The 24335-nt window shown below is 48.8% G+C and overlaps 1 protein-coding gene across 3 annotated transcripts in view; it reads right to left on the minus strand.

Annotated features, from left to right (window-relative positions):
* The window catches only part of VPS13A (vacuolar protein sorting 13 homolog A), a 2314464-nt gene that overhangs the window by 1724977 nt on the left and 565152 nt on the right, over window positions 1–24335 (minus strand). The gene's annotated exons all lie outside the window — the stretch shown is intronic.

Raw genomic sequence — 24335 nt, forward strand, 5'->3', positions numbered from 1 at the left:
ATGAGCAACTTGTTCCTTCTGGAGAAAAAGGACAAGGACCTGTGATGAACCAGAATTCAAAGAGCATGTAGTTTAAGCCACTTTGAAATGGAGGGCACCCATATCCTGAAGGATATCATACGCTTCAACTTAAAGAACACATACTTGAGGATTCCCATTTTTTCACCTCATTGAAGATTTCTACAGTTTGTATGACAAGGACAGGCATATAAGTTTGCCACATTGCCCTTTGGTCTCTCTTCCGGTACATCATGTTTCCCGAAGGTGCTTCAGCTGGTAGTGAGGTTCCTAAGAGCAAGGGGGACATGTCTGATTGTTTACCTCAACGTCATACTTATTATGCATTAGTCCCAAGTCCCCCAAGCACAGATCAGCTCATAGAGTAACACAAACACCGAAGCGTACAACATGAGAATGCATTGGCTCGTGGAGGTATGGCTGGTAGAAATTTGGAGGACGAAGCATCCTGATACCTAGGACTGTACTTACTACTAGTCTTCCCAGCAAAACTACGCAAGTTGAATTAGAGAGCCAGGTGTTGGGGGTCAATGACAGTGCAATGTCTCTACCGGATCATACTCCCAATGCCCATCTTACTGCAGCTTTGGATCAGCCAAGCTGAGACAAGCAAATGGAGATTCAGAGATCACATCCTGCACAAGGACTAACGTAAACAAAGTACGATGAACAATAGCCCAATACTTTGAAGACAACAATACCGGGGAGTCCGAGATTGGCCAGGTATGGGGCACCCTGAAAGCAGTCACAATAAGGATAATAACATCTATATCAGCCAGGGAAAACCAAGACAGGAAAGAACAAGCATTTGCAATGCAATAGGTCTCGCATTTATGAGAGTTTGAGATATTGGCAATGTAAATGACAATGCCTTTTATTTATGTGTTGTTTTTAAAATGGATAAATAAAAGGCATAGTCATTTACAATGCCAATAGCTTAAACTCCCGCAAATGTGAGACCTATTGTACTGCAAATGCGTGCTATACAAATTGATAAAACCGTTAGAAGAGAGCATTTTGTAACGCCCTGAACGTCTCAGGATCGTTTAACAGACACGATAATGAGAACGCAACCACTTGTGAAGGTTTAGTTATTTTAATGAAGGCAAAAACAATACAAGGAATAAACAAAGGTTATAGTCACTGGAATCCTCCAGGCTAAGTACGTTACCAGCCCACAGCACGGATGGTCCTAACCGTCCTCTGCATATACGCCGATCCCGGCGTATGCCAACAGAGGGCAGAAATGAAATGGCCGACAATGCCAATCGGTAGGCTGTGAGGGGCACGAAGAGTGTTGGGGAGAATCGAGGAGTCAGGGAAACACCCAGCCGGGGTCTCTACCTGAAGGGAGCAGCCGCTCAACCTCTTCCTCAGACTGCACCGGGACGCGGAGTCACCTCCGGGTGATGCGTCACCGATACCCCAATCACAAGCAAAGAAGACTGAACCGAGAGCAGCCGCTCGATCGATCGATCGATCCTGTGGACTTCCGAGTCTGTAACGCGGCAAACACCTCCTGGTGTGCGTTACAGCTGGCAGTCCCTGTATCTCTGGTCGGGCTGGGAGTTACGACTCCAACCAGCAAAAGCGCCACTGCGCTTTGACTCAGCCGAGTCAAAAAGCGAAGCTCAATGGTTATCCGGTAGAGCTTCCGGGTCCTTCACAGGTGACGATGGGGCAAGACACGGCCCAGGGAGTAACGACTCGACCTACCTCCGTTCTTGCCTTACTGGAGCACCACTCCGGAACACTGCTCTTCACTAAGCAGGTACGTTGGTGTAAACACAATATCCGACAGCGTTGTACCTCCCGGTTCCTCCCTTTATAGGGCGTGTTTTCCTTGAGTTATGTAACAGCTCTCCTGTTTACATAAGGGCGTGTTTTCCTTGAGTTATGTAACAGCTCTCCTGTTTACATAAGGGCGTGTTTTCCTTGAGTTATGTAACAGCTCTCCTGTTTACATAACCTCTCAACCGCTAAGCATCCTGGGAGATGTAGTCCGTTTTCGCTGGTTACCGTTTTCCTCCCCTCGCATGACAGGAATTCTTGACAGTACATCCTCCCTCTCAGCGGCTCCCCACGGGTCCAGCGCTGGCAGGAAAACGCCGATGGAACAAGGAGACCAAGCGCGGAGCATGAACCCCTTCAGCCGGTTCCCATGACTGCTCCTCCGGGCCATAGCCTTTCCACGCAACCAGGTACCACAGCTTCCCCCTGCGCCATTTGGACGCCCGTATGCCCGACACTTCATACTCCACCTCCGACTCCACGCATACCGGCCTAGGTGTCCCAGACGGCTTGGAGGGTGCTGGTTTGAGCAATGATACATGAAAGACAGGGTGTATCCGCAATGACTGGGGCAAGCACACCTTCACGTTCACGGGACCCATACACTTGGTAATTCGAAAGGGGCCCATGTACTTGGGATGGAACACACTGTTCTTTCGAAACCTCATGTTTCTTGTGGATATCCAGACGTAGTCTCCAGTGCGGTACAGTGGCCCGGGCCTTCTCTTCCTGTCTGCCGCAGCCTTGTATCTTCTCTTGGCCTCTATTAGGACAGCCCTTGAGCGCATCAACGTGTCTTTTATGTGTGCCACCCTGTCCGCTGTGGCGGGAATCCTGTCCTCTCTGAACGGATGTAGAAATGGCAAGAACCTGGGATGTTGGCCATAGTTGCTATAGAACGGAGATGACTGTGTGGAGCTGTGAGTGGCGTTGTTATAGGCTATCTCTGCAACCCATAGCAAGTCGACCCATTCTTCCCTGCCCTGGTCCACAAAACATCGCAGATACTGTTTGAGCGTTTGGTTCAGGCGCTCGGTTTGGCCGTCCGTTTGAGGGTGGTAGCTGGTGGACAGGGCGGTCTTAACATGCAGCGCAGTGCACCAAGTCTTCCAGAATTGCGCAGTAAACTGCGACCCCCGGTCCGACACGATCACCCCAGGTAACCCATGCAGTCGTACCACATTCTTTAGGAGTAGTGACGCCAATTCCCCGGCCGTAGGGACTCTCTTGCAGGGGATGAAGTGCCCCATTTTCGTCAAGTAATCCACCACCACCAGTATTGCCGTCATCCCCTGGTCTACCGGTAGGCCCACTACGAAGTCCAGTGATATGCTATCCCATGGTCTATCCGGGGTCGGAAGTGGATGTAAGAGCCCTTGGGTTCGGCCATGGTCGGCCTTCATGGTAGCACACGTAGGACACTCCTGTCCCCACCTCCTGACATCCACTCTCATGGTTGGCCACCAGAAATGCCGTCCCATGCTAGCCACCGTTTTTTCAAAGCCCAAATGACCTGCGCATGGAGAGTCATGGCACCAGATGAATGCTTGTTTCCTTAGCCTAGGCGTGGGTATCAATAGGCACCTGCCCTTCAGGGGTATCCCGTCCTTCAGCTGCCATTCTCTGTGACTGAGGAGCCACCTCCGCTATGCGAATGACCTGATCCCTCTCTTTATTCCCCTCAGGAAAGTATCCGGTTGGATAATCCCCAATACCATCCTCGGGGAAATGATGGAATGCTCGGTCGCAGGCAATGGTTCCTTAACTGCAGATTGACTGGACAGGGCGTCCGCCTTCCGGTTTTCCGTCCCCGGCCGATATGTGATGCGGAAGTTGAACCCCGCAAAGAAGATCATCCACCGCAGCTGTCTGGGAGAAAGGTGTCTTGTGGCCGTCATGAACTGTAGGTTCCGATGGTCCGTGTACACCGATACCACATGTCTTGCCCCCATCAACCAATGCCTCCATTCGGTGAAGGCGTCCTTGATTGCGAGAAGCTCCTTCTCCGCAATATGGTAGTTGCGTTCGGCGTCGTTGAGTTTGCGGGACATGTACGCAACGGGATGAAGCACCCCTGTGTCTTGGTTGCGTTGGGACAAGATAGCCCCCAGCGCCACATCCGATGCGTCCGCTTCCACCACGTAGGGGAGATCCGGATCGGGGTGAGCCAACACCGGCGCCTTACCAAAGGCGCTTTTCAGGGCCTCAAAGGCTTTGTTCGCTTCAGGGGACCAGACAAACTCCTTGGACTTCCTCAGTAGCTGTGTGATTGGGGCCACCAATCCTGAAAATCCATCTATAAACCGCCTGTAAAAGTTGGCGAAGCCAATGAAACTTTGGACGTCCTTCACGCTTTGGGGCACCGGCCATTCTTTCACCGCCTTGATCTTTCGTTCTGCCATCTCCTGTCCCTCTGGACTCAGCATCACTCCGAGGAATTCCACGGATGTGACGTGGAAGTCACACTTGCTGAGTTTACAAAACAGCATGTTTTCCCTCAGCTTTTGGAGCACAGCTTTGACGTGGTGTACGTGCTCCTCCACACTGGACGAATAGATGAGGATGTCGTCGATATATACGACCACGTAGATATCCAACTCCTCTCTGAATACCTCATTCAAAAAGTACTGAAAGGCTGCCGGGGCGTTGCACAGACCGAACGGCATGACGAGGTACTCAAAAAGGCCGAACCTGGTCTTAAAGGCGGTCTTCCACTCGTCTCCGTCCCTCATGCGCACCAGATGGTATGCCCCTTTCAAATCCAACTTGGTGTAGATACGAGCTTTCTTGACCTGTTCCAGCAGTACACTGATGAGAGGCAAGGGGTACCGATTCTTTACGGTTATCGCATTCAATGCCCTAAAGTCCACACAGGCTCTCAGCTCCCCATTAGCCTTCGGGATGAAGAAGAGTGGCGAGGCGGCCGGAGACTTGGACGGGCGGATGAATCCTAGCTTGAGGAGTTTATCCAGGTACCCCCGGAGATGCACGTTTTCAGGCTCCGTCAGGGCATACAGCCTGCCGCTGTGAACGCTGGCCCCTGACACCAGGTCGATCTGGCAGTCAAACTGTCTATGTGGTGGTAGCACTTCCGCCTTCACCTCATCAAATACATCCTCAAAACTGTGATAAGCCTGGGGGAGAGCCACATCTTTTTCTGCCGCTGTACCCACCGTCTGACTCCCGCTCTCATCTGCGTCAAGGGATTCCGTTCTTATTCCACAATGCAGGATGCAATACGGTGACGTCAGTTCGATGCGATGTGTTGGCCAATCCACAGAGGGGTTGTGTTTCTGTAGCCACGGCAATCCCAATATGACGCCATATTGGGGCGCTCGGATGATGTTAAAATCGATTTGTTCCAAATGGTTCCTCCCACATCTCATCGGAAGGACCCCCGTGTGCTGCCCGATGGGCCCCGTCACCAATCGCCTTCCGTCTACAGCATAGACGTCTTCGGGTACAGCTTTGGGAAGAAGCACTAGCCCTAGCCTGCATGCCTCGTTGCGGTCCATAAACATGCCAGTGGCCCCTGAATCCACCATGGCCACAACGGGTATCCACTGGTCATGCACTCCCACGTGCACCGTGAGAAACAGGTGTCGTTGTCCCTTAGTGACCGAGTTGGAAAGTGAAGGGATGGATGAGTGACTCCGAGATGCCCCTTCTTTGGTCTGGGAGTCCTCTAGTTTTCCGCCGGTACGTCCACCACGGCTGTTACCGACCGGTTGGCCCGATAACGTGACGTCTTCGGTTTGGCAGGGCATTCACGTACGTAGTGGCCTTTTTTGCCACAATATAGGCACAATCCTTGTTTACGGCGTGACTCGTTCTCCGTGGCTGTGAGGCTCGCTCGTATTGCGCCGATGTCCATGGGTTCTCCCTTGGATGCGGTGGAAGTTTCAGGACTTCCCACTGTCACATAGGATGGAAGGGAGTTTCCTTTTCTCCCATGATCCCCCTTTCTTTCACTTAGCCTATGTTCCAGCCGTAATACCAGGTTGATAAGGCCCTCACATGTCTTGGGTTGTGGGTCAATATGAGCCACGGCGTCCTTGAGCCCTTCTGTCGAAGACTTTCAGGAATTCCTCGCGAAAAGCACCCCAATCACATAAGATGGGGTCGTCCCTGCTCACCAGAGGTACGGCCCATTGTGCCGCGTTTCCAGCCAAATAGGATATAAGGAAAGCCACACGAGCCTGACTCGTGGGGAACGCCCTTGGTTTGCACGATAAATGTAGCGCCACTTGTGTGAGGAATACCTGCACTGTGTTAGGATCCCCACTGTACCTCTCTGGTGTTGCCAAGGGGACGGCTACCGGCATTTCCACTACTACCGCAGGGGTCTGGTTCGTGAGGGAGGTGCTGGGCGTGAGCGGGTCCAATTGGATAGCATCCAGTCTGGCTTTTACATCGGCTGTTTCTTGCCTGGAGGCAGCCAATTCAATTTGCACGGTCGCTAAAGCAGCCAGCACATCATCAAGTGTTGCCATGTCTGTTATCGACCGGGAGACAGTTAGTGTTATTAAGGTCGGATATTTTGTAACGCCCTGAACGTCTCAGGATCGTTTAACAGACACGATAATGAGAACGCAACCACTTGTGAAGGTTTAGTTATTTTAATGAAGGCAAAAACAATACAAGGAATAAACAAAGGTTATAGTCACTGGAATCCTCCAGGCTAAGTACGTTACCAGCCCACAGCACGGATGGTCCTAACCGTCCTCTGCATATACGCCGATCCCGGCGTATGCCAACAGAGGGCAGAAATGAAATGGCCGACAATGCCAATCGGTAGGCTGTGAGGGGCACGAAGAGTGTTGGGGAGAATCGAGGAGTCAGGGAAACACCCAGCCGGGGTCTCTACCTGAAGGGAGCAGCCGCTCAACCTCTTCCTCAGACTGCACCGGGACGCGGAGTCACCTCCGGGTGATGCGTCACCGATACCCCAATCACAAGCAAAGAAGACTGAACCGAGAGCAGCCGCTCGATCGATCGATCGATCCTGTGGACTTCCGAGTCTGTAACGTGGCAAACACCTCCTGGTGTGCGTTACAGCTGGCAGTCCCTGTATCTCTGGTCGGGCTGGGAGTTACGACTCCAACCAGCAAAAGCGCCACTGCGCTTTGACTCAGCCGAGTCAAAAAGCGAAGCTCAATGGTTATCCGGTAGAGCTTCCGGGTCCTTCACAGGTGACGATGGGGCAAGACACGGCCCAGGGAGTAACGACTCGACCTACCTCCGTTCTTGCCTTACTGGAGCACCACTCCGGAACACTGCTCTTCACTAAGCAGGTACGTCGGTGTAAACACAATATCCGACAGCGTTGTACCTCCCGGTTCCTCCCTTTATAGGGCGTGTTTTCCTTGAGTTATGTAACAGCTCTCCTGTTTACATAAGGGCGTGTTTTCCTTGAGTTATGTAACAGCTCTCCTGTTTACATAAGGGCGTGTTTTCCTTGAGTTATGTAACAGCTCTCCTGTTTACATAACCTCTCAACCGCTAAGCATCCTGGGAGATGTAGTCCGTTTTCGCTGGTTACCGTTTTCCTCCCCTCGCATGACAGGAATTCTTGACACATGTCCTGCCTACAACAGCAGGCAGGACAAAGCGTTTTGAGAAAATAGTGTTGGGAGCCTGTAATTAAAACCTACCGAGCAGCAACACAACAGGGGGTGTCGACATGAGAGTTTACAAAATGAGAAAAGGCGGTGCTAAGGAGGGACTACTAAGCCTTTTGACCAAAGAACAGCTATAGTTTACAGTGGACAATGACACAAGCCAATGAACAATGTGGGCGGAGCTTCCAGTCCCTACCTCAATAAGCATGACTCACAGAGTAGTGCATGCGCTGCCCAGGTTCGACCTAAAAATAGTACAGAGCCTTCTAAGACTGTTTCCAGCCCCTTTCCCCCTCCCCCTTCTTCCCGCTCCTTGTGCATTTTTATAAAGTATGCATCTTTTTCCATGATAGCAGCAGCATGCCTGCCCATATTAAGAAACAAATAAAAAGTATCAATCTTAATTTTATAAGGAACTCACATTACATGTCCGCCCACTCCTGCTGTTCCTGTAACTTCGCAGTCACTTACCATAGCCAGTCGTGTGTGTGCGTTTCTGTGAGTGTGTTTCTGTGTCCTTCTGCCCTGTCCAGAGACCTGCAGCTGTCAACCATTTGAAAATCTGTGCGTAATATCCGTGTATATCATGCTTCAGGTGATGTTTTCCTCTTTCGGTGTCTCTTTCACCTTGTTTGCTGTTCTTCCTCTCCTTTTCTCTCGTCAAGCCCAACTCTACCTCCACCCCCTGCTCATCTTTCCTGTCCTAGTCTCTCCTCACATTCAGTGCAGGACTTCAGCTCTGGGTGATTCTCTGAGAGACCATATGCTTTGCTCCTCTGCGCGCCTTGAGGCCATATTCAAAGGTTTCAGAGGGCTGCTCCTCTGGCTGCTATCCCAGCCGAACCAATGGAAGCAGATCATTTCAAACTACAATGTAATCATGAACGTTCAAGTTGTCTGAGAGGAAATTCTAGAAGGACAGGCGGGGATAGTACAATGGTGTCTGGGATTTGAGAAAAAATGTTGCACTTGTAGGGAGGGGTAAAGCCAGAAAGACAAGACAGTTTGTTCTTGTGCTGTCAGGGCAGCAAGGTACCTATCATTTTGTCTCGCCCCGTCGTACATTCAGGGAGCTTGAGAGCGGATTGCAGCGCAATCCCCTGCTCAAAACGTTATCCTCCCCGGTCCTAGCAGAAACAGGTGAAATCTGGGTCTTAAAGCACAAAGTAGTTTCTACTCACGTTGCTAACCTTCACAATTCGCTGTTTTTTTTCGCTCAAGTGGTGTATTTGTACTGCAGTAAGCAGTATCCCCGCCTTCACAGGCCCTGCCTTTTTCATAAAAGAAACAGTGAAACTTTACATTGGATCTTCAGAGTAAATGATGACTGCCACTAATTCCATGTATATGTTGTGCATCTGTCTCTCGTCTTTCCTCCTCCATTGTGCTTAATATAGATCTAGCAACCCAAGACAAGATGCGAGCATCTCTCTGGTCACTTGCACACCAACAGGCTTCAAATAGGATCACAACTAAACGAATACAACACTCTTCCAACCATGCTCTGCTCGACACTGTGGGACGCTGCTTGTCTTAAACTGCAGTTTAACATCCCACAGGGAGGTATGAGGTGCTACATAAACGCTATTGCAACATATAAAGCAGGTTTCCCCCGGATTTGTCGGTTCCCGCTATGTCTATGGGGACATGCTCCGCTATCAGACAGATGTAACGGGAGGAGCCGGTTGTGCCTGTCTCTGCTTTGTAGGTCTAGAAGGAATTAAGGGCCTGAAGCAGGGAAGGGTGAAACAAAGGGGAAGAACCCCCCCACTCCCGACAGAGAAAGCTTAAGACCAGCAGGTGTCTGTAAGGCGCACTCGCCCCTCGGTATTTGAGGAATCTGACTGAAAAGAGGGGAATGCTGGTGTCGCTGTACCTTATCCACAGAAGACGAAAATGCGTGCATCATGGCCGCTGGAGCTTGAAAGACAAAACAAAGAGAAGCTCCTGGGCAAATACACCGCCCTTTCTCTTCCTGTTTAACCTTTGCCGGCTCCATCTTGCTAGGAAATAATTATTGCAAAGTGACCCCGGGTCTCGTTTAGAGAAAAGATCTGCGCTCTGATGGTAATGGAGGTAGGCTTTTTTTCCGTTCAGAATAGCATTGTGTGCACGGAATGAGGAAGCAATGCTCGGTTTAAAGTGCCCATTGGACCTGCACGCTCTCTACCTCCCAGGCTACTTACTGCGTTTTTATTGTTTTGCTGTAATGCCTGTTTAGGAAATGATCACCGCATTATTAGAGTAAATCCTGCAGTGTAGATTGACAAGCCACCTGCAGGCATATACCGTCTTAGTGGAGGGACACCTGGCTGCCAGAATAATGTCACAGACATCAGAAGGAAGGTCGAAAGCTGTCCACTGTCGCCGCTCAATCTCCACGCATGGAGATGGAGGCTGGGCAGGTTTGGGTGGAGGACCGTCCCCTGTTGCTGCGACAGAAGATCCTCCCGAAGAGGAAGTTGTATCGGGGGAGCGATCTCTATGCTGAGTAGCTCGGGATACCAGTATCTTCGTGCCCAATCCGGAGCCACAAGGATGACTTGGGCCCGGTCGCTCCAAATCTTCTTCAGCACTCTGGGCAGAAGTGGTATAGGCAGAAAGGCGTATAACAGACCGCAGCTCCACTAGTGACGAAAAGCGTCGCCGAGCAAGTGCTTCCTTGGAAATTCCAACGTGCAGAATTGATGACATTGCGTGTTCTCTTCGGTGGCAAATAGATCTAACCAAGGCTCTCCCCACTGCAGAAAGAGACCTTGCGCCACCGCCGAGTGAAGACGCCATTCGTGATCCATCATGCACCGGCGGCTGAGTTTGTCCGCTCTGGCATTCAGAGAACCTGCCAGGTGCTGAACCACCAAGGTAATGCCTTGATGTTCCAGCCATGTCCAGAGGTGGAGAGCCTCCTGATATAGGGTCCACGAATGATCACCGCATTATTAGAGTAAATCCTGCAGTGTAGATTGACAAGCCGCCTGACGAGGGAGTTCGCCATCGGTCATTTTGATGAAACCCAGTGTGTCGGTCGTATTTCGGTTGCCACCTTTCTCGGAGAAACATGCCAGCAATTTGTTAATGTTAATGCACGGATGGTCACACCCCACGTTTGCTTCCAGTGAAGCATTTGCTGCGCCTGTCATACGTGGCCCTGTGTAGTTTTTATGGCCCGGATTATCTCATCAAGGTGGAGGTTTTTATTTTCTTATTATTCTTTAGCCCGTTCTTGCCAGATTTATTTTTATATTATGAGCTTTAGTTACAATATTTTAGTTGTTTCATTTTTTTAAATGCAGTGCTGCATTCATAACGCTTTACTGCAGTAGTTAATTTAATATGTCATAATGGCTAGGAGGAATGGATAGTTTGCGCTAATTAACTTTTTTATTACTCTAAGCCCCCTTGGCTCTCTTGCTCCGAATTATATGCCCTTGCAGTCATTGACTTGAGCCCGTGACAATGTAAGCACCGTGAGTATAATTAAAGATGCCCGTTATGTCAGGGAATGGTTCAAGGAGCGTGTATTATTTTCTCTGCAGGTGTGTTTATTTAGTATGTGTGGGTGGACAAAGGTCCCGTCACGCTTCGTGGCATACGTGATTTAGATTTTTTTTCCAAGCCTCGATCACAGAAAATAGTTCTATTTGGAACCAAAAGAAGAATGTATTTAAAAAAAAATATATCCTAGAATTCAAAATTCGTGACAGGTGTCTTAAACTGAAGATTTATTCCATCTAGAGATAACAATTGTAGAAAGAAGCCAATGTTTTTCTCGTGTGCCAGAATTAAAAATTGCAGTTAGTCGAGAGGCAGCATTTTGTGTACAATGCCCCAGCATACTAATCTTACAGACAAGTCAGTAACTTCCTTCCTTATTTTCGTTATTCCTTCAAACAACTGCACACAAAGGCACGTGGCCGCTTGAAAGCGGACTGCGCCGTAAAATAAATAAACAAGAGCTAATAAATGCCTTACGGATCAAAGGACCAATTAAATCCTGCTCCACCGGTGAATGCTTGCAAGAGCTAATAAATCAAGCGCTCGGTGGGAGCGTGTGAAAGCTCCCATCACTGCAAAGGAGACACCAGAGAGGAGACGCCCTGTGCGTGCACATCGCCTGTTCGGGCGCGCACATGGTTTGTCTCCCTTCGCAAAGAAAAGCGACAACAACAGAGTCTTGCCAAGGTGAAGCAGCTGCGCTGCGTTTGCTAGGTGAGACCTAAAAAAGAGAAAAACTAGGAAAGAGAATAAGGGAGCTGGAGGCCCTTCATAAGCGGACAGGGGTACCTACGGTGTGATGCCTACTGTCATCAGCCGGGGCCCAACTTAAGCAGCTAGATGTGGACAGGGCAGAGTATGCTATCCTTAAACCCAGGCAGAGGTATTACTCTGGTGCCATTAAGGCAGGCATGCCTCAAGCCTGGAAATTATGGGGGAACATTACTGCAGAAAGAATTAAGAAGCTGGCCAGGAATTATGGTAAATGGGTAGTAGACAGCAAGAGTATATTCAGCAGTTTTTAAGAGTCACTCTACTCAGCTGGACACTAGCTACAGTGAACATTTAGTCCACCCAATGAAATTAGAGGAGGTGATTGCAGCAATTGTTAGACTCAAACTCTTTGAATCGCCAAGTCAATATGGACAACCCCCATTGTTCTATAAAAGATTTTTTACCACACCCTTGCAATGGTCCATATTAGGTTCTTCAACTTGTTTCCAGATTGGGACATTATGATCCAATCTATGCTTGAGGCATCGATTTCAGTCATTTCAAAGCCTGGGAAATTCCTAACACATTATTTTCTTTACAGCCTCTTATGCTGACTTAAACACTGTATATCAACGCTAGACTCTTTACAGGAATAAAAACCCAAAGCCTTAACTCCCCCATATAGCCAGCTTGACAGACCCAGGTCAGGCTGATTTCATCCCAGGCAGACGCTGCTGCAATAATACAAACACAACCTACATCTCACAGATGAACGCCGAAAACCTCCCTACTGGCACAATTAATTGCACAAACTCATGGCACCTCCCTATTAGTGGTGGAACCCAACGTGGCTGTCTGCTCTCTTCTCCTCATTCTACTTGGAGCCGATGGCAGAGAGAATCTGGCAAAACAACTGTATTACTAAAATCAAAATACTACAAGCAACCGATAGATTAAGCTGCAATGGAGAAGATGTGCTGGTTTTGCTCTCTAGACTGTGGAATTATTCAAACACCTAAAGAAATGTCCACATTTGGAGAGATCTCAGGTTTTTCTCTCAATTTGCAGAAATCAGAGATTCTTAATATTTCAGTCCAACTGGGAGAGAAGTCCTCGATCAGGGAACTGTTCCTCATTCAATGAGCTACACACGTTATGTCCTAACTGGGGATCCAGCTTGCACACACATTGAAATCCACAGCTAGTATAAATTATGTTCACCTTCTGTAGACGGCTCAGATGGTATTCCTGGCATTAGAAGGGTCTCTTGTGGCAGGGCAAAGTGGTAGTGATTAAAATGGCTATCTTACCTAAAATACTGGATACATTCCAAAGGCTTCTGCTGCAGCCTCCACAGATGCGTCGACGCGTTTCGCTGGTATCAGTCATTTTACACCATCTTTATCAAGACAATATTATTATTCTCACGGCGAAATTATTCATATATCTCGTTTAGTGTCCACTTGGATATAGAAGGACATCATCATATGGGGAGTCGCTTTATTTAACCTCAGACTTCCCGTGAACAAGAAATCTTTATGGTTGAATCGAACGTTTTGCAAATCCTGTTATTTTAAGAAAACTGTCAGGGTGTCGTTACATCAAGTTATTTGTAACGTTCCTCTTGTACTTTAGTTAGTCCGATTTTAAGCCTCCGGGGTCTATATATCGTTAGTCCTTTAACGGGGGTGGACCTCGTGCATCTATTTGAGACGTGGATAAAAAAAAACTTACTCCAGGAGCTCCTCCGGGTAACGCACCTTTCTGCAGAAGATTTCTTGTTCACGGGAAGTCTGAGGTTAAATAAAGTGACTCCCCATATGATGATGTCCTTCTATATTTAAGTGGACACTAAACGAGATATATGAATAATTTCACCGAGAGAATATTATTGTCTTGATAAAGATGGTGTAAATTGACTGATACCATCGAAACGCATCTGTGTACACAATTCGTTGTTTTGATTGGGATCATTAGATACTAAATGAGTAAGAAGTATCAAGCTCCAATCAATGATAATCTTCTTTCAGATGAATGTGTCCATCTTTAAGACTAAATCTAATTTCTAATTCCTGTTTTCTCTCAAAGAATTGTAATTTTTATTGCTTTGTATAATTTTTATTAAATATCTTAATCTGTGTATGTATAAAAAACTTTTTCTGCAACAATCAATTTTACTCTGTATGTGTAATAATTGTATGGTGTTAATAAATATTGTGGCATTAATTTCTATTGGTGAGATATAGTTCAATTTATTGTTTGGGCAAAACACAGTTTTTGTTTATTATTTTTCTTCTTTTCCTTCTCTATTGTTGTGGACCATTTGGTATCTATAGTTTTAGGCTACCCAAGGGAATTCTTTTTTCTTTGCCTTACTACAAGTACCCTATTTCCCTTAGATTGGATAAGGGGTCTCTCTCTACTTTTCCACGTAGCTGCCTGACAAATGTCCTGCAAGGGCGCTCGCCACGTCCCAAATCAGTAGTGGCTGCCGTTGCCCTGGTAGAATGAGCACGCAGCCCCACAGGAGGCTCCTTCTTAGCCAACGAGTAACAGGCTTTGATGCAGAGAACGACCTACCAAGAGATGGCCGACCTTTTTTGGCGCCCACGTAGCCAAAAAAAAGTTGGTCATCCACTCGGAACTGTAGTGTGCGCTTCAGATAGAAAGAGAGCGCACGTTTTGGGTCCCGAAGATGGAGCCTCTTTTCTTCTTTTGAAGGAGGCAGAAAGAAGGTGGGCAAAGTGATGGTCTGCCCGATGTGAAAGGACGTGACAACCTTTGGCAAGAAAGAAGGACAAGTCCATAAAACCACTTTGTCTGGATGAACAGAGAGAAAAGGTGGTTTAGAAGAAAGAGCCTGGAGCTAACTCACTCTTCTGGCAGAGGTGATAGCTACCAGGAAAGCCGTCTTTAGAGTGGGAAGACGTAAAGGACAGGTATGAAGTGGCTCAAAGGGAGCACACATCAGTTAAGTCAAGAAAAGATTTAAGTCCCATTGAGGCATTATGAAGGGCACAGGAGGAAACGTGTGTGTAATGCCTTTCAGGAAGCGATTAACAAATGGGGACTTAAAAAGAGAAGGCTGATCTGGAAGCCGTAGAAAGGCGGAAATGGCCAAGAGATAACATTTGATAGTGCCCAGAGCAGAGCCCTGCTGGGCCAAAGAGAGAAGGAACAGAAGGACCTCGGAAAGAGGGGCAGCAAGGGGATCCACAGCCTTTGCTGTGCACCATGCCACAAATCTGTTCCACCTGCAGGCATATACCGTCTTAGTGGAGGGACACCTGGCTGCCAGAATAATGTCACAGACATCAGAAGGAAGGTCGAAAGCTGTCCACTGTCGCCGCTCAATCTCCACGCATGGAGATGGAGGCTGGGCAGGTTTGGGTGGAGGACCGTCCCCTGTTGCTGCGACAGAAGATCCTCCCGAAGAGGAAGTTGTATCGGGGGAGCGATCTCTATGCTGAGTAGCTCGGGATACCAGTATCTTCGTGCCCAATCCGGAGCCACAAGGATGACTTGGGCCCGGTCGCTCCAAATCTTCTTCAGCACTCTGGGCAGAAGTGGTATAGGCAGAAAGGCGTATAACAGACCGCAGCTCCACTAGTGACGAAAAGCGTCGCCGAGCAAGTGCTGCCTTGGAAATTCCAACGTGCAGAATTGATGACATTGCGTGTTCTCTTCGGTGGCAAATAGATCTAACCAAGGCTCTCCCCACTGCAGAAAGACCTTGCGCCACCGCCGAGTGAAGACGCCATTCGTGATCCATCATGCACCGGCGGCTGAGTTTGTCCGCTCTGGCATTCAGAGAACCTGCCAGGTGCTGAACCACCAAGGTAATGCCTTGATGTTCCAGCCATGTCCAGAGGTGGAGAGCCTCCTGATATAGGGTCCACGAATGATCACCGCATTATTAGAGTAAATCCTGCAGTGTAGATTGACAAGCCGCCTGACGAGGGAGTTCGCCATCGGTCATTTTGATGAAACCCAGTGTGTCGGTCGTATTTCGGTTGCCACCTTTCTCGGAGAAACATGCCAGCAATTTGTTAATGTTAATGCACGGATGGTCACACCCCACGTTTGTTTCCAGTGAAGCATTTGCTGCGCCTGTCATACGTGGCCCTGTGTAGTTTTTATGGCCCGGATTATCTCATCAAGGTGGAGGTTTTTATTTTCTTATTATTCTTTAGCCCGTTCTTGCCAGATTTATTTTTATATTATGAGCTTTAGTTACAATATTTTAGTTGTTTCATTTTTTTAAATGCAGTGCTGCATTCATAACGCTTTACTGCAGTAGTTAATTTAATATGTCATAATGGCTAGGAGGAATGGATAGTTTGCGCTAATTAACTTTTTTATTACTCTAAGCCCCCTTGGCTCTCTTGCTCCGAATTATATGCCCTTGCAGTCATTGACTTGAGCCCGTGACAATGTAAGCACCGTGAGTATAATTAAAGATGCCCGTTATGTCAGGGAATGGTTCAAGGAGCGTGTATTATTTTCTCTGCAGGTGTGTTTATTTAGTATGTGTGGGTGGACAAAGGTCCCGTCACGCTTCGTGGCATACGTGATTTAGATTTTTTTTCCAAGCCTCGATCACAGAAAATAGTTCTATTTGGAACCAAAAGAAGAATGTATTTAAAAAAAAATATATCCTAGAATTCAAAATTCGTGACAGGTGTCTTAAACTGAAGATTTATTCCATCTAGAGATAACAATTGTAGAAAGAAGCCAATGTTTTTCTCGTGTGCCAGAATTAAAAATTGCAGTTAGTCGAGAGGCAGCATTTTGTGTACAATGCCCCAGCATACTAATCTTACAGACAAGTCAGTAACTTCCTTCCTTATTTTCGTTATTCCTTCAAACAACTGCACACAAAGGCACGTGGCCGCTTGAAAGCGGACTGCGCCGTAAAATAAATAAACAAGAGCTAATAAATGCCTTACGGATCAAAGGACCAATTAAATCCTGCTCCACCGGTGAATGCTTGCAAGAGCTAATAAATCAAGCGCTCGGTGGGAGCGTGTGAAAGCTCCCATCACTGCAAAGGAGACACCAGAGAGGAGACGCCCTGTGCGTGCACATCGCCTGTTCGGGCGCGCACATGGTTTGTCTCCCTTCGCAAAGAAAAGCGACAACAACAGAGTCTTGCCAAGGTGAAGCAGCTGCGCTGCGTTTGCTAGGTGAGACCTAAAAAAGAGAAAAACTAGGAAAGAGAATAAGGGAGCTGGAGGCCCTTCATAAGCGGACAGGGGTACCTACGGTGTGATGCCTACTGTCATCAGCCGGGGCCCAACTTAAGCAGCTAGATGTGGACAGGGCAGAGTATGCTATCCTTAAACCCAGGCAGAGGTATTACTCTGGTGCCATTAAGGCAGGCATGCCTCAAGCCTGGAAATTATGGGGGAACATTACTGCAGAAAGAATTAAGAAGCTGGCCAGGAATTATGGTAAATGGGTAGTAGACAGCAAGAGTATATTCAGCAGTTTTTAAGAGTCACTCTACTCAGCTGGACACTAGCTACAGTGAACATTTAGTCCACCCAATGAAATTAGAGGAGGTGATTGCAGCAATTGTTAGACTCAAACTCTTTGAATCGCCAAGTCAATATGGACAACCCCCATTGTTCTATAAAAGATTTTTTACCACACCCTTGCAATGGTCCATATTAGGTTCTTCAACTTGTTTCCAGATTGGGACATTATGATCCAATCTATGCTTGAGGCATCGATTTCAGTCATTTCAAAGCCTGGGAAATTCCTAACACATTATTTTCTTTACAGCCTCTTATGCTGACTTAAACACTGTATATCAACGCTAGACTCTTTACAGGAATAAAAACCCAAAGCCTTAACTCCCCCATATAGCCAGCTTGACAGACCCAGGTCAGGCTGATTTCATCCCAGGCAGACGCTGCTGCAATAATACAAACACAACCTACATCTCACAGATGAACGCCGAAAACCTCCCTACTGGCACAATTAATTGCACAAACTCATGGCACCTCCCTATTAGTGGTGGAACCCAACGTGGCTGTCTGCTCTCTTCTCCTCATTCTACTTGGAGCCGATGGCAGAGAGAATCTGGCAAAACAACTGTATTACTAAAATCAAAATACTACAAGCAACCGATAGATTAAGCTGCAATGGAGAAGATGTGCTGGTTTTGCTCTCTAGACTGTGGAATTATTCAAACACCTAAAGAAATGTCCACATTTGGAGAGATCTCAGGTTTTTCTCTCAATTTGCAGAAATCAGAGATTCTTAATATTTCAGTCCAACTGGGAGAGAAGTCCTCGATCAGGGAACTGTTCCTCATTCAATGAGCTACACACGTTATGTCCTAACTGGGGATCCAGCTTGCACACACATTGAAATCCACAGCTAGTATAAATTATGTTCACCTTCTGTAGACGGCTCACAAGGAACAGCATTCCTGGCATTAGAAGGGTCTCTTGTGGCAGGGCAAAGTGGTAGTGATTAAAATGGCTATCTTACCTAAAATACTGGATACATTCCAAAGGCTTCTGCTGCAGCCTCCACAGATGCGTCGACGCGTTTCGCTGGTATCAGTCATTTTACACCATCTTTATCAAGACAATATTATTATTCTCACGGCGAAATTATTCATATATCTCGTTTAGTGTCCACTTGGATATAGAAGGACATCATCATATGGGGAGTCGCTTTATTTAACCTCAGACTTCCCGTGAACAAGAAATCTTTATGGTTGAATCGAACGTTTTGCAAATCCTGTTATTTTAAGAAAACTGTCAGGGTGTCGTTACATCAAGTTATTTGTAACGTTCCTCTTGTACTTTAGTTAGTCCGATTTTAAGCCTCCGGGGTCTATATATCGTTAGTCCTTTAACGGGGGTGGACCTCGTGCATCTATTTGAGACGTGGATAAAAAAAAACTTACTCCAGGAGCTCCTCCGGGTAACGCACCTTTCTGCAGAAGATTTCTTGTTCACGGGAAGTCTGAGGTTAAATAAAGTGACTCCCCATATGATGATGTCCTTCTATATTTAAGTGGACACTAAACGAGATATATGAATAATTTCACCGAGAGAATATTATTGTCTTGATAAAGATGGTGTAAATTGACTGATACCATCGAAACGCATCTGTGTACACAATTCGTTGTTTTGATTGGGATCATTAGATACTAAATGAGTAAGAAGTATCAAGCTCCAATCAATGATAATCTTCTTTCAGATGAATGTGTCCATCTTTAAGACTAAATCTAATTTCTAATTCCTGTTTTCTCTCAAAGAATTGTAATTTTTATTGCTTTGTATAATTTTTATTAAATATCTTAATCTGTGTATGTATAAAAAACTTTTTCTGCAACAATCAATTTTACTCTGTATGTGTAATAATTGTATGGTGTTAATAAATATTGTGGCATTAATTTCTATTGGTGAGATATAGTTCAATTTATTGTTTGGGCAAAACACAGTTTTTGTTTATTATTTTTCTTCTTTTCCTTCTCTATTGTTGTGGACCATTTGGTATCTATAGTTTTAGGCTACCCAAGGGAATTCTTTTTTCTTTGCCTTACTACAAGTACCCTATTTCCCTTAGATTGGATAAGGGGTCTCTCTCTACTTTTCCACGTAGCTGCCTGACAAATGTCCTGCAAGGGCGCTCGCCACGTCCCAAATCAGTAGTGGCTGCCGTTGCCCTGGTAGAATGAGCACGCAGCCCCACAGGAGGCTCCTTCTTAGCCAACGAGTAACAGGCTTTGATGCAGAGAACGACCTACCAAGAGATGGCCGACCTTTTTTGGCGCCCACGTAGCCAAAAAAAAGTTGGTCATCCACTCGGAACTGTAGTGTGCGCTTCAGATAGAAAGAGAGCGCACGTTTTGGGTCCCGAAGATGGAGCCTCTTTTCTTCTTTTGAAGGAGGCAGAAAGAAGGTGGGCAAAGTGATGGTCTGCCCGATGTGAAAGGACGTGACAACCTTTGGCAAGAAAGAAGGACAAGTCCATAAAACCACTTTGTCTGGATGAACAGAGAGAAAAGGTGGTTTAGAAGAAAGAGCCTGGAGCTAACTCACTCTTCTGGCAGAGGTGATAGCTACCAGGAAAGCCGTCTTTAGAGTGGGAAGACGTAAAGGACAGGTATGAAGTGGCTCAAAGGGAGCACACATCAGTTAAGTCAAGAAAAGATTTAAGTCCCATTGAGGCATTATGAAGGGCACAGGAGGAAACGTGTGTGTAATGCCTTTCAGGAAGCGATTAACAAATGGGGACTTAAAAAGAGAAGGCTGATCTGGAAGCCGTAGAAAGGCGGAAATGGCCAAGAGATAACATTTGATAGTGCCCAGAGCAGAGCCCTGCTGGGCCAAAGAGAGAAGGAACAGAAGGACCTCGGAAAGAGGGGCAGCAAGGGGATCCACAGCCTTTGCTGTGCACCATGCCACAAATCTGTTCCACCTGCAGGCATATACCGTCTTAGTGGAGGGACACCTGGCTGCCAGAATAATGTCACAGACATCAGAAGGAAGGTCGAAAGCTGTCCACTGTCGCCGCTCAATCTCCACGCATGGAGATGGAGGCTGGGCAGGTTTGGGTGGAGGACCGTCCCCTGTTGCTGCGACAGAAGATCCTCCCGAAGAGGAAGTTGTATCGGGGGAGCGATCTCTATGCTGAGTAGCTCGGGATACCAGTATCTTCGTGCCCAATCCGGAGCCACAAGGATGACTTGGGCCCGGTCGCTCCAAATCTTCTTCAGCACTCTGGGCAGAAGTGGTATAGGCAGAAAGGCGTATAACAGACCGCAGCTCCACTAGTGACGAAAAGCGTCGCCGAGCAAGTGCTGCCTTGGAAATTCCAACGTGCAGAATTGATGACATTGCGTGTTCTCTTCGGTGGCAAATAGATCTAACCAAGGCTCTCCCCACTGCAGAAAGACCTTGCGCCACCGCCGAGTGAAGACGCCATTCGTGATCCATCATGCACCGGCGGCTGAGTTTGTCCGCTCTGGCATTCAGAGAACCTGCCAGGTGCTGAACCACCAAGGTAATGCCTTGATGTTCCAGCCATGTCCAGAGGTGGAGAGCCTCCTGACATAGGGTCCACGACCCCACCCCGCCCTGTTTGTTGCAATACCACATGGCGGTGGTGTTGTCCGTGAACACCTGCACTACACTTCCCCGGACAGAGGGTAGGAATGCTGTCAGTGCAAGTCAGATCGCCTGAAGCTCCAAAAGGTTGATATGGAGCCGGGACTCCGCCGGACACCAGCGGCCACTGATCTCCGCCTCTCCCATGTGGCCGCCCCATCCCAGTTGGGACGCATCCGTCACCACTGTGTGCTCCGGTTGGGGAAGGAAGAGGGATCTGCCATTGACCCAATCGTGATTCGAGAGCCACCACTGCAATTGTCGCGCAGTGCCTTTTGAGATATGGATGTGATCGGACAGGTTGCCCCGATGCTGTGCCCACTGGAACTTCAGGTACCTCTGCAGAGCCCGCATATGCCATCTGCCACTAGCAGGATGCAGGAGGCCACTAGGCCCACGAGCCGGAGGGTCACCCTGACCGAAACTCAAGATACAGGCCGAAAGATCGGAATCATTGCCTGAAAATCCCAGACTCGCTGTGCGGGAAGAAAAACCCGAAACTGTGTCAAATCCAGAACTGCTCCAATGAAGGGGAGCTTCTGAGAGGGACTCGGTGCGACTTCGGCACGTTGATGGAGAAGCCCAGCAAATGCAGGAGGTCGGCCGTAGTCTGGAGGTGGGAGACGACTGCCTGGGGCAAGCCCGCCTTCAACAACCAGTCGTCGAGATAGGGGAAGACTGGAACCCCTGATCTGCGCAGATGAGCTGCGACCACCGCCATCACTTTGTGAACACCTGAGGGGCACTGGTAAGGCCGAAGGGGAGCACGGCAAACTAAAAGTGCTTTAGACCTACCGTGAACCGCAGGTAACACCAGTGGCCGGCAGGACGGGGATATGAAAATATGCGTCCTGCAAGTTCAATGCTACCATCCAGTCTCCAGGGTCGAGGGCAGCCAAGACCTGAGCCAGAGTTAACAACTTGAACTTCTCCTTCCGGAGGTAGCAGTTGACATTCCTGAGGTCCAAGATGGGACGCAGGCCCCATTTTTCCTTCTAGGGGACCAGAATGTAGTGGGAATAACAACCACGACCTACTTCTGGCCCAGGAACGCGCTCGATGGCCCTCTGGGCCAGGACGGCCTTGACTTCCTGCTGAGGAAGCACAAAATGGTCCCCCGACATGCGGTGGAACTGAGGTGGCATGGCTGGAGGGGCAGTCTCGAAGGGGAAGGAGTAGCCACTTCGGACGAGATGCCCGGGAGTCCTTAACACGCTCCAGCGCACTATCGGCCTGATCGCCAAACAGGCGAGTACCATCAAAGTGCATGTCCATAAGAGAACTTTGTACATCCCCTGAAAAACCAGTGGACCGCAACCAGGCGTGGCGACGGAGGGCCACTGTCGTAGAAATCGCCCTACCCAGTGAGTCTGTGAAGTCCAGTCCAACCCTAATGGCGAACCTTGCTGCATCTTTCCCCTCAGCAACAGCTTGGGAAACCACTGTCAGAGCCTCCCCCGGACATGAGGAGGCACCTGCGCAACCATGTCCCACACAGCATGGGAATAGCAGCCCAAGAGGCATGCGGTGTTCACCGACCGCAGCCACAAGCTGGCAGATGAAAATTGTTTCTTGCCGAACTGTTACAGCTTTTTGGATTCCTTTTCCGGCGGAGCGGTAGGCAATGCGCTTTGGAAGTGGAGGCCTGGATGCCCAGGCTCTCCGGGGTTGGGTGGGTGGACAGAAAAGCAGGGTCAACCGGGGACGAGGGATGGTGCCAGGCCACATTCTTATCCACGGGAACCCCCCTGGCCGGTCTAGACCAGGTGCCCATCAAGACATCAGACTTAATGCCTCATTGAACGCAGCAGGGGCTCCGAAGAGCTTGTCACCGGCTGAAGTACTTCAGTGAGGAGATTAGTCTTGAGGGTCACTGTAGGCAGGTCAAGGTCCTCAGCTGCTCTACGGAGCACCACAGTGTATGTGGCGCCCTCCTCCATAGCTATAGCAGGAGGAGAAAGAAAACCAGGGTCAGAGGAGAGGTCAAGGCCACCGTCATCCTCTAGCTCTTCCATCCATTCCTGTTCTGACCCGTGCGAGAGGGTCCTCAGACCCCTCCCAGTCGTCCCCTTCCTCCACTATCCGTGGAACAGACTGCGGTGGTGGGGGGCGGGGGGGAACAGGGGAATACAAATGGACGACAGGCGCCGGGAACGGCGCCGGTCCGGCTCTGTGTCCCAAGTAGGGTCCCAACCAGGAGCAAAATTGTCCGGGAACCCGGGCAAGGGCGGAGGTGTAACGAACGGAACCCACTGCAGGCGCCAGGATCGGAGCTGCTGGCGGTGGTCCCTGCGATGCCGGAGCCGCCGGCAGAGGTCCCTGCGGCATCAGTGCCGGCGGCGGACCCAGTGGCAAGGGAGGGCCCTCAACTGGGACCGCAGGGACCGAAGGCGCGACGGCGGGCGCACGAGGCCTGAAGAGGCAGTCCATGGTTGCAAGAAAATCTTGCACCTGGGCAGGAGTCGCCGACGGACCCGGATAAGGTGGGTAGGCCACAGGACTCGCAGGCTCCAGAGGAGCCGCGAGGGTGATACCCACGGGGCCCCCCCTCGTCCGTGTCCGGAGACCGAAGAGGGGACGTCGGATAGTGGAAACGCTTCAACATATTCATATGACGTCTCTTACCCTAGTGGGAAGATTTCGACCCCGGGGAGCCATGACGATGGCTCCGCAAGCGATTTCTCATGCGACCCCTGGACCTCGAACGGCACGGAGACGACTGCCGGGCCTCCAGTAACTTATGGGACCGCTCCCGCAAGGCCTTCGGAGCCATGGCCAGACTGTCAGAACATGACCGCGCTCCAGACAGTAGAGACAGACGCCATGGGGGTCGGCCACCGACATGGTACTGCGACAGGCCCCGCAGGATTTAAATCCAGGCATCCCTACGTGGCACGAGGAGTCAAGACTCAAAAATGGAAGACAAAAGTCTCAAAGGTTTAGTCAAAAAGTAACTAGGGTACGTGCTCTAACCGGATCTGAGCTTGCTGGCGCGGAAAAAGAAAGAACTGACATCAGTGCGCATGGGTGGCGCCTAAGTAGTCTCCATGTCGTCATCTCGGCGCTTACGACACCAGCGATGGACGTGGAGCCACACGACGCCATCTTCCAACGCGCAGGGGTACTTCTGATGAAAATGTTCTGGATCCAGTCTGACGTCTGGGGATATTCTAAGGTAAGGAATCTATCACTAACATGTCTCTTTCAGATGCGCAGAGCCATGCAAGAAACGGACCACTGGTGCACAAAACTAGGGCCCTGAAAGGTAGTCCCTAACCCTAGAAGTCAGTTCGCAGAACGGGTAGGATGAGTGGGGCGGTGAGGAATCTATAACTAATCTATGTCTCTTACAGACAGGCTGTTAGGCCAACTCCTCTCCCCTGATTGGTCCCATAACCGTACCTGTCATCCCTTGGTGTCAGACTGCAAATGGAAATTACTGTGGGAAATATCAAAATGAACTATTAGTTCTGTGCGCTATGACTGCAGAGTTCAGCAGTTGTATACACTCTGATATCTCTAAAGCAATGAAAGATGATTCACAGAAATGCAAGGAGGCACC

Source organism: Triturus cristatus, chromosome 2_1 (assembly GCF_964204655.1).
Source record: "Triturus cristatus chromosome 2_1, aTriCri1.1, whole genome shotgun sequence".
Lineage (NCBI taxonomy): Eukaryota > Metazoa > Chordata > Amphibia > Caudata > Salamandridae > Triturus > Triturus cristatus.